Source organism: Vespula vulgaris, chromosome 5 (assembly GCF_905475345.1).
Source record: "Vespula vulgaris chromosome 5, iyVesVulg1.1, whole genome shotgun sequence".
Classification (NCBI taxonomy): domain Eukaryota; kingdom Metazoa; phylum Arthropoda; class Insecta; order Hymenoptera; family Vespidae; genus Vespula; species Vespula vulgaris.
The window spans coordinates 6,925,737-6,937,238 of NC_066590.1; the positions used below are offsets into that span (position 1 = coordinate 6,925,737).

Consider the following 11,502-nt stretch of genomic DNA (forward strand, 5'->3'; position numbering starts at 1 on the left):
GTTCCATTAAAACAGTACGCTCGTATTTGTATTTTCTATGTTTCGATATTAGACCGAAATGTAAAAAAAAAAAAACGAAAAAGAAGAAGAAGAAGAAAAAGAAAAACGAAAGAAAAGGAATCGATTGAAAATTCCACTTTAATTAGTCTCATAATTAGAAAGAAATTATTTTCGTTTCGCATTCATATAAATCGGAGAAAAATAACTTTTCTCTAATTTTTCGTTTGATTTTTTTTTCAATTTTATATATATATATAAATATTTTTTAAACCTACAATAGTAATATCAGATCAGATCAGGCGAGATTTATTTGCATAAATAAATGATAATAATAATAAAATAATAAATAAAATCAAATCAAATCAAATAAATAAAATAAATAAATAAATACATCATTGATATTAAAATAGCTATGTGCATAGGTAAAATCGTTGATATCCTTAGACGGAAAAAGAAGCTAAATTTTTGAAGCTTCCACGGTAGTTACGTTCGCACGGGAGGCAATGCCATTTGTCCAATTGGAATTCATGAATAACACCGGCTTCGCAACTTGTCACTCGGTTGCGAGGTCTCGCCCTGCTAGTTTCAGCATCTCCCCTCCTCTCTCCTCATCTTTACGGTACGCCTCTCGCAAACACATCTACCTACATATATCGTGATTCTCCATCTCGTTGTGCACGTGTTATGACTATAGCAGAGTGTCTCGATGGGGCGCGGGATAGAGAGGGGTAACGCAATAACGTTCGATTATTGGTAGTCACGGAGTATGCGAGAGTTGTGTGCAAAAGCGTGGAACGTTAGCTGAGGTAGAGCTTGAAAAGTGGTCTTGTGTACAACCTATGTGTGTGTGTGCGAGCACGCGCTCACGCGAGCGCGTACGTGTTTGTGTAGAAAACGTCGCTCGTATATCAAAGTTCTCCACCATTCTCGCTTTCTCACTTTTCCGAGCTTTACTAGCCGAGTATACGACAAGGACATTGAGGGAAGCATGGTAAAGAATTTTGGTGCTGTGCAATAATAGTCTCACCTTGTATATGTGAAGTACATATAAGTTTCTAGTAGATAACACGAAAGGAAAGATATTGTTTTTCTTTTTTCTTTCGATGTTTTTTTCTTTTTTTCTTTTTTACTTTTTTTTTTATTTTCCATACATCGTCGTCGTCATAAGTTTACAAAGCAATGTTTACGATATTTAAAAATCGTTGAGAATATCTTAAACAGGGGAGGGAGGGAATGACGATAATCGATCTTAAAGCGAGATAATTTCGTAGCTGGTATAACAGGATCAAGATCGAGAAGATAGTGTCGATTTCGGGGGGAAAGTTTGCAGGGTAAACCGAAGTTCATCCCTAATTTCTCGACGGGGCACGCCTCAAAGTACACTTTAATTACGTTAAACGGGAAGTAAATTACATTAGATTGTCAGCGCTCGAGGATGTAAGGGCTCTCCGATGCCACACCAGCATTGCTATCGTCTTGGTGGAGTTCGGTTGTATAGTAGAGAGAAGTGATGGTAAGTGGGAGGGGCAGGAGGGGAGGAGGTGAAAACCGGCCGAAGGAAGGAAGGCAGGAAGGAAGGAAGGATTGTCGCTTTCGTGTGCTTAGATAGCAATGTCCGACTTCATTTCCGGCAAAGTGGATCGTAAAATAAAAGGAGCTTTAATTAATTATGCTCGGATAATGGAGTTTCCAATTAGAGACGGTGGTACTCCTTATTCGCAAACCCAAGACGACACCTATATTATTACTTTGAGTGTAATCGGCTACTAACGTTGCTTCTTGCCTAACGAACGAGCGTATAATTGCAGTCAGGGATTTCTCGTCGTTCATTTGTCGCGTGGATTTATATATTATATATCTGTGTATGTGTGTGTATGACATTTATAGTGATTTACAATTTGATTTCTTTGCAAAGTATTAAAGCATTAAACGTCTTTTTTTCTATTTCTTTTTTTAGATTAATAGTTTTGTTGCAAATGATTTATATTATTTTTAAGTTAACTTATATGTATATTATTTGTTCTCTCTCCATCTCTCTCTATGTATGTACAAATGCATAAGCTATTGTACAAACCGTTTCTCACGTAATTGTACAATATCGAAGAAAGATCGAAGAAAGTACTCCAGAAAAATTCTCAGCGTTATCGATTTTCGAGCGAGTATGTACTTACTTGTATTCGACGAGTGGCGACGAGGCGTCTTTGTAGACTGCAAAGGTACAAGTTGTAGCCTTAAAATGAGGTCATAAAGAGATGCCTTGCTCTTCATAGATTGTAGAAAATCTTTAGAAATACGTACATCGCGTAGTTTTTCTATTTAAAAGATCCGTTTAAAAAGTTCTATTTAAAAGATCGATCTCTTGAATTTCTCTCGAAGATTACGAATGATACAAAAGGAAGTACATATACATTAAAAAAATAAAAAAATAAAAAAGAGGAATATTCGCTTCACTTTGATGTCCAATAATTTTAATTATTTATTGCTCATGTTGCTGAAAGGATCTTCTTCCTTGTAAATCCGATTAATCGATTTCTCATAGACTTTGTGATCTCTCATCTCATAATTGCTCAATTGCATGGTAATGAACGTACGTTCATGTAATATTATTGAGGATAATAAGAGTGAATTAACAATTTTATACGAAGAAAAAAGCAAGAGAGAGAGAGAGAGCTTGAAAGCTCAACAAAGTCTTGTAAGACATGCAAGATTCGCAAGTTCCAGGAAGCTTCCGCAAGCTCTCGAAAGCTTTCTCTGTCCCTCTCCCTCTCTCTATCTCTCTCTCCCTCTCTTCCTTTTTCTCTCTCCTTCTCTGTCTCCCTCTCTCTATCACTCTTTCTCTCTCCCTTCCTCTTTCTCTCTCTCTCTCTTCCCCTTTCTGTCTCTCTCTCTCTCTCCTTCTCAGTCATTCTCCCTTTCGGAAGATCTGCAAGCTCGCAGAAGCTCTAGTAATCCCCGAAGATGCAAATAGTCGTAATGCCTCATTATACGACTACGCTTAGTGGGTTTCATCGACGAGGTTAGGTCCTTAGAGAGCGGGAAAATTCGAATATCGCGACGTTCGAAGAGTTAGAAAGGAGAGCTTACTGATTTATACGAACGAAAAAAATTGTATAAAATATACTTTCGGACGAACTATGTATCAAAGCGATTACACGCGAGTGAGTTTCATCTAACAAAACATTCCGCTTATCAACGTGCTTATGCGTGCATAAGGATGTTTGGTATTTGAGGAATTGGGTCAGAAACGAAAACTTAGCTTCTCTGTTCGATTTATATCCCTCATTCCTATTCAAATGCATTATGCCGGACTTTTGGAAACACGAGACATGTCCTTCATTCTGGCATGAGATGACAGAACGTGAAATCTTTCTGTCTGTCTATCTGTCTCTCTCTATCTCTCTCTTTCTCTTTGTCTCTCTCTCTCTCTCTCTCTCTCTCTATCTCTATTTCTCTCTCTCTCGATTTCCCTCAAATTTATCGATGACCCCGATGTGCCCTGACCCTTCACCTCTCTGAAATGCCCGATTCACCCCTTTTCGGTACTCTCGATCGGCCGAGTTTCACATCCGGCACGTACATAGGTATATCGGCTGGATTTTAGCCCACCGAGGTAGAGAGGGAGGGAGTAATCGGAAGGGGAGGTGGGGTTTAGAGTGGGGATAGACGGCGGCTAGCACGAACATAATCGGCTTACAGCATCGCAGCCTGACGGGCCCATGAACGGACGGGCGATCCTGAAACCTCGAAAGCTTCGATATAGCGTACTTACTCTCGAGGATACGCTATTGCTGCATCTATCGTTCTCTCTCTCTCTCTCTCTCTCTTTCTCTCTCTCTCTTTGTATTGCCTACTATCACCCATTGTGAATTACCTAACGGTACCAAGCTAGCTTCGCGAGAACGAATCGAACACAAGGAAATGTATGTATACATGCGTTGGTATGTTTGTGTGCTATATTCTCCAATTTGTACTAGAACGAAAGTACAGGGGGTTAACTAACAGGCACGCTAAAGGTACGCACGATTTCGACAACGATCGCACTAGCTCCCGATCTAGTTGTCAACAGAGAAGGGAGAGAGGAAGAGGAGTGGCAACGAAACGATAGATAGGAGTTAGCTGGATACTGACTAATCTGCCAATATAAATGGCATTGGTCTAGACGGCACGTCGTGTTAAATGATGCTTGATATCTCTCTCCCTATGTATTCTCGCTTTTGGAATTAGGTTGATTAAAGGATACTGAATTATTGGAAGGAAGAACTTTATTCGTCGAGATTGGACTTTATGTATAATTTATTTCTAATTGCACATTCTGATACACACACGTATCTGTATTTCTAATTTCATAACTTTGTATCAACCAATCGTTAATTTCAATTTCTATGAAAAAATATCGATGACCTTTATCTCCAAGCTGTAAGATTTATCGACGTTAAATAAGAGAGAAGAAAAGAACAAAACAAAACAAAACAAAAATAATAGAATTTGCATAATCATTCTGAGAAACGCATAGAATCATTCCCATAATCGTTTCGTCATCGTCCATTAAACGTTATTAATATCGAATACCATTCTCCTTAACAGATTATTAATTAACTTGGGGAGTTAATGACGATGGTAGACTCAGCAACAGCCGTAACGGCTAACTACGATCGAGGGTATAATCTCCCTTAATGGTCCGATATTCTCCGTAACGATATAACTTAGAGAGAGAGAGAGAGAGAGAGAGAAAGAGAGAGAGAGATAGAAATAGAGATAGAGATGGAGAGAAAGAGAGAGGGAGAGAGAGAGAGAGAGAGAGAGAGAAAGCGTAATAGTGAGATAGATAGACATTTGATAGTAATCCAAATAAACGAAGCTATACCAGAAGAAAAAAACATGTATTACCAATTAGCTTTATCTACGGTCATTTACCAAATAAATCTACGATAGATAAGTACTCGATGCATAATAACATTTCATCTCATTTGGTAAGCGTTGATAGTTCTAATACCTACGTGTTCGGTTAATTACTCAAACAAAGCCAAGAACACCTAGTCTCGAAAACAATGAAGATCTAACGTCTTCATTGTCGTTCGTTCTTTCCGATCGATCTAACGGTCACAATGCAAGGCTCGTAATCAAAGGCAATCTAGCGTGTTCGATAGAGACTCGGATCTCGCTTCGGGCAATGTAAAAGGAATGATACGTGTCAAAGTTTCGATAACTCGAGTCAGACGATCCTCAGGACATATCTCATCATTGCCGATCATCAAAGAGAAAGACCGTGTCTGCGACGACATTTCTCGGTATATATGTATTCTCTCCTTCTTACGGGACACCCGTTATAAAGGCTTCTCTCTCTCTTTCTTTTTATCTATCTCTTTCTCTATCTCGACGAAGTCAGAGACACTCGGTGACGGGTGCCTGCGGGCCGACACCCAGAAGAATAGCACCAACGATGGGGTTGGTGTTAGAAGTGCGACAGCAAGGGATTTGAACGAGAGAGAGAAAGATATATATATCCACATATATATATATATATATGTATATGTATATATGTATATATATATACACACTATGGGTTGTAGGGTGGAGTTGGGAGAAGGGCTTTTTTTATTTAATTAGCGAGATGTACGAGGTACAAAGACCACCCTAGCAGTCTCCCGCTCTTATCCAGCAAGAGTTCTTGCTCAAAGACCGTGGCAGTGCCCACGTTATACCACCCATTCTCTCTATCTACCTCATTCCTCTTCATTTTTGCTTTCCTTCTCTCACCCTCTTTCTTTCTCTTTCTGTTTCTTTACCTCTCTTTCCCTTTCTCTCTCGCTCCCTCTTTTGCTCTTTCACTCTTTTTGCCTCTTCTTTCCGTTGTTTCGGCCTTTCGACATACGATTAATATCCCGCTCTCTTTGCGTCACTCTCGAATCATTTCTTCTCCCAGCTTCTCCTCTACTTTCCTCCAGGCATTCGAGAAAATGGAAAGTAGTGAGTACCGGCGACTGGTCAGACACTTTGATCTACGTATTCACCGAGAGATGGTAGATAGAAAGGACGTTCGCCTAGACTTGGATGGAGATTTATTTAGATGCGTGATGTGCAAAAGGAAAAAGAAAAAAAAAAGAAAAACACGATTTAATAACGAAAGAGATTTTAGTTAAAATTATTTATTCCTACATATGAATGGAAGAGAAATAGATTTTATTATATTTAATAAGCAAAGCAAGATTCGTATAAAAACAAATAAAAAAAGAAAAACAAAAGAACAATAAACAAGATAATTAACAACAATAAATAATATTAAAATTACAAATTAATTAAATATATAACTTTTGTCAGAAAAAGAGAGAAAGGGTGAAAAATAAAGTGTAAAATATAGGACAAATTTCAAACAAGAAATTTCAGATGAATTTTAAAAGTTCCTGCTTCTCTAAAAAGTTCCAGTTCAAGCTCGACGAGATAAACGGTAAAGTAAGAGGTAATCTCTGAAACAGCTGTTCGCGGTTTAGTTATCGTAGCGTAATCAGTAACAAGAGACAAGTTCAACGTGTTAGAACGTGATGTCACTGATTTCTGATAGAGGAATTAACCCTCGATGTATCCTCGATTTAACTCTACCTCCCTTCGATAGAACCCTCGAATAGAAGCGATATTTAGCGATCGACGCCTTGTATACATTCACGTTTTGATGCGTTTGTGTGTGTCTGTCTATCTGTATAGATGTATGTGTCTTTGTGTTTTGTCTACGAGGGCTCATGATCTAGAGTTATGTATAGGGGCAATAACGGTGACGCGACAGAGCTCGTGGAATTACACGTAATGCACGATAAGTTCTACTTGAATCTTCTCGCTGACTCGACGTTACCAATCGCTACTCGACACTAAATTATTCCTTCGATTTTATGAATACAGTAAGAGAGAATGAGGAAGAGATAGGAAGATAGAAAGAGAGAAAGAGAGAGAAAGGAAGAGAGGAGAGATTGATGGACAGAGAGAATGCTAACGTGGAAAACGAACGCAAACTGATTACGTTGATTTCGCTGCGTCGGGATATCGAGACATTTTGTTGTCGATATACGCGTTGCAATTCGTTAAGATCGATATCAGTACTATAGGATATCGTTACTGAAACACGTCATCATTAGTAATAATTATTTTCACGACGAAAAGAAACAACGTTTAGTTATTTGTTTCGTTTCTATCGATCATCGATCATTCAAATTTTTCCGCGATGTTTCTTATACTTTCTTGTACTATCTCTTTCTCTCATTTTCTTTCTCTCTCCTTTTCTCCCTCTCTTTTTACATAGTTTCTTATTAGAGAAGCTTGATGATCCGAGAAGGTTGAGAAGCAGCACGAGCTCTTGAAAACGGAGATTCATCTCTGGTTGAGAAACACGGCGAAAAGGAAAGGAGTTATACAGATGAGTGAGAAAAGGAAAAAGAAAGAAAGAAAGAATGAAGGAGAGAGAAAGAGAGAAAGAGAGGAAACGACGTCCGCTGCTAAACGCGATCGAGCACGTGCAAATACGAGAGGCAGCCTCGGAGGAAACAAAGAGGGAACTGCAATAAAAAACTTATTAAAGGGGTCTTGCCCGGTAGAGTCCCAGTAAATATTTGACCGGTCTTTAGACTCTCCGGACCTCTGGTCCATTATGAGGAAACTAGCCTTTCCCTTTCTCTCTCTCTCTCTCTCTCTCTCTCTCTCTCTCTCTCACTCTCTTACTCGCTCATTCACAAACGTATAACAAATGCACACACACACATACACATATACACATGCAAGCAAAGTTCTTCCTCTTTCTATCTCCTATACTTTCTCCGCTTTTTTCTTTTTTTCATTTTTTCTTTTTCACCCTCTCCCACCCACCTCCTTCTATATCATCTATGTTTCTTTGCGAGTTGGATTCTCTATTCGAAAGTCTTCCTTCTCACTTTTTCGTAAAACTAGAAACTTTCCGATTAATAATCTTCCGAACGAACGAAAGAACGACGAACGTTGGAGATACATTTTTTTTTTATTTTTCTTTTATTTTATTTTATTTATTTCCTCGTTCTTATCCAAGTCCATGTCTCTTCCAGCCTCTGCACCTTCTCCTTCTTCTTTTCGTATACACGGACCTGTCGGAAGCTTTTATTGTACATATATACATACGTACCTACGTACGTATTCTCCGCTCGTTCGGATAAGTGCTTCGTGGCTCGTTCTCGCCGGACTCGCGTGCACATACATGCATACATATATAGATCATATATATATATATATATATATATATATATATATATATGCATATATGCATATATGCATATATGCATGCACAACATACACACATATGTATATGTATCGTTTCGACGCCGATATTACCCGCTTCAGCGTAGCAGCAGGCGTTGGCAAGCTACCAAGAGGACGACGTATCGAATCAATATTATCTGCGTTCCGCTTTCACGTCATCAATTATCGTGGGTATCGTTTTCCAGCACGTATATATATATACACATATATACACATATAGATACATACACTTTCACCTATACATTTCATCCTTTCTCTCTCTCTCTCTCTCTTTCTCTCTTTCTCTTTCTCTCGAAAATACGCACGCGGATGTCTCAACAGGCAATAGTCGTTCGATCCTCTTCACTTCCTTTCATTCTCTCTCTTTCTCTTTCTCTCTAGGCTTCGGGATCTCGAACAATTGCTATTTCATCATCATCGGTTACGAATCAGAATCAGTAGAAAAGATATCGGTGTATTGTTTAGAGACGTATTGTTTCCCTCTCTCTCTCTTTCTCTCTTTCTCTAGTACGCGTGCGCGTTTTCTCCCACTTCCCCTATCACGATAGCTCTCTCTCATTGTCGTCGAGTGGCATTGTCGAATAAATGCGTGCCATTGTTCCGCGGTTTATCGAAAACGGAGATAGAGGTTGTGGCTCGTTAGTTCGCTCGATTCGATTCTCCTTTACTTCGTATATACATATATACACGATATTCATACATATATATAAATATATATATACATATATGTGTATAGATATAACTACGCATAGGACTATAGCCACGTTTGCAAATGCCACTCTTCTTACGTTTTTAGTATACCTTCTCCCTCCTTCCTTTCCTCTCTCCCTCTTCCTCTTTCCTTTCTTCGTTCTCTTTATCTCTACCCCTCGTAGATCCTTTTTCGCCGATAAGCTTGCTGATCAAAGGAGGGACTTGGATACGAAGAGCGAGCCAACTCGAGGGTTTCGGTGGTTTTTCATCAGGATATTGCGTATCGATAGCCTAAAAGGTAGAATGTTGTTTTACGAGCTACTCTTTCGTTACGGTATAATTCATCAAAGGTGTATATTAGTTAAAGTGTTACGATAATATGAAGCTTTTATTATTAAAATTCATCGATCGTATCTTCTCTCCTTTGAAAAGAATGGCTTGGGAAAAATCAACTCGGAAAGTTTAATTCGTTCGTCCCCGAACGTGGAACATTGGTCCACGTTTATAATTAAAATGTTAACCACAGGAAGGGCAGTGTGCGTAAAAAAAAAGAGTTTTAGATAGGAATTCTCGCTTTTTTCGAAAAAGTAGTTATAATGACCCGTCCGGTATATTGTACTTAAACCTATGAGTACAGGGAGAACGAACATGTTACGCGGAGAAGAACGGATAGAGGGTAGGGTAGTACTGGAGAGAAAAAGATAGATAGAATGAGAGACAGATAGAAAGAGAGATAGGGAGGATGAGAGGAGGGTGAGTGCTACTGGATGAGGACGTGGATCCGTGAGAGACCGAGGACCCAGCAGGCGGTCTCGAGTGTCTTGTCAATATGTATAGTGTCATCGATGTCTCTCCACTGGACGACTATCCTTCCTATGCATCCGTCTACACGAACGTTCTCTTTCTCTCTCTCTCTCTCATATACGGGTTTGTGTGTGGGTACTCGTGTACATATATATATATATATATATATATATATATATATGTGTGTGTGTGTGTATGTGTGTACGTATACTTACAAGTGCGTATATATGTGCAGATTTGTGTAAAGTATACGCACACAATTACATTTACTCTCCTCTACAGACACGCATTAACAAGGATTTGCCAGGAGGCTGTAGCGTCACAGGATAGGTATCATCGTGGCCGAGCCCACACCAGGGATTATCTCCTTCTTCGACGTCAAACCCAACCCTACGTTAAATAATTTCAACAATTTTCATTAGGGACTCAGAACTGTCGTAGCGGCTGTCCTGCTGTGAGCAATATACTTACCTGTTTTCGAGTCAATGTGCTAAATTTCGTTTCATTTATTTATTTCTTTATTTATTTGTTTGTTCTTTCCTTTTCTTTCTGTAATTCTAATTTATCATATGGCATGTTTCGAAAACGTGATTAATTTTTAATCATTTTATTTAACGAGAAAATATTACAAATAAAATTCTCTAACTATATACATTTCGTTGTAAAACGTTAAGTTTTTTAATCCGCATAATTCTTAACGTTATTTACTTTTTACTTTGAGAAAAAAATGACAGTAAAAAAGAATAGAACTCTGCCCATCAATTCGATTCGAAAGATAGGTCATATCGAATTTTGGAATTTTTTTCGGCGTTCTCGTACTTTTAATTAATCAAATCTTTTTTCTTTTTTTTTTCCTCGTTTTTTTTTCTTTTTTTTTCATTGAACGTACGAGCTCTCAAATAGGAAGTCCCTAGCGTCGAGCTATGTTCCCCGTACACATGGCCGCGCATGAGTACACACAAGCATACGTTTGTGCGGTCGGTGGACGTACTTGTGAATCGTTCGAATTTATTTCACTCGAATCAGAACCGCAACTTTAATAAATAATTAGCCGTCGAGTGATGATCGGATGTAACAACCAGTGCAGAGAATTTTTTTGTTGAAATTACAATCTCCCATTATCCTTCTCTCTCTTTCTCTTTCTTTTTCTGTATCATAAAATGAATACGAGAAATAATATTTTTTTTTTATAATCTCATATTGAATATGACCATTATGATTGGAAAATAGAAAAAAATTCAAATATTTTCACAATATTTAATACTTAAAAAAATATAATCGTGAAAGTATGTGAGAGAAAAAATTAAATGCGTTTGTGAATGAAAAAGAGAGAAAGAGAAGGGGATAGAGAAAGAGAGAGAGAGAGAGAGAGAGAGAGAGAGAGAGAGAAAGAGAGTGGGAAGGGGAGAAATATCGAACGTATAAGCGAGTAAAAAAGGAAAAAGGATATATATGCACGCGTCTACGGAAGAGAGCATTGTTTGAATTCCCTCTCATTTCGATTAATTAAGTGCTCTACCCTTTTCGCGTACGAATGCCCTTGGGACACCCTTCGTACCGGCAAACTCCGTAGAGTGAAAGGTGTTTTGTTTGTCGGACTTCGCCCGCATTTCTGTCACCGAGCCACTCTATGTTCTATTCTGTTGATACTCATTACGAGAAGAAAAAAGAATAAAAGTAAGGAAGTTCGTGAGATCGTTTTGAAATGAGTGTTGGTTTCTTAGAACTTCCTTC

General features: G+C 38.5%; 1 protein-coding gene across 32 annotated transcripts in view; it reads left to right on the top strand.

The window, feature by feature from the left end:
• Positions 1-11,502, top strand: part of LOC127063756 (cell adhesion molecule Dscam2) — a 162,374-nt gene that overhangs the window by 83,443 nt on the left and 67,429 nt on the right. The gene's annotated exons all lie outside the window — the stretch shown is intronic.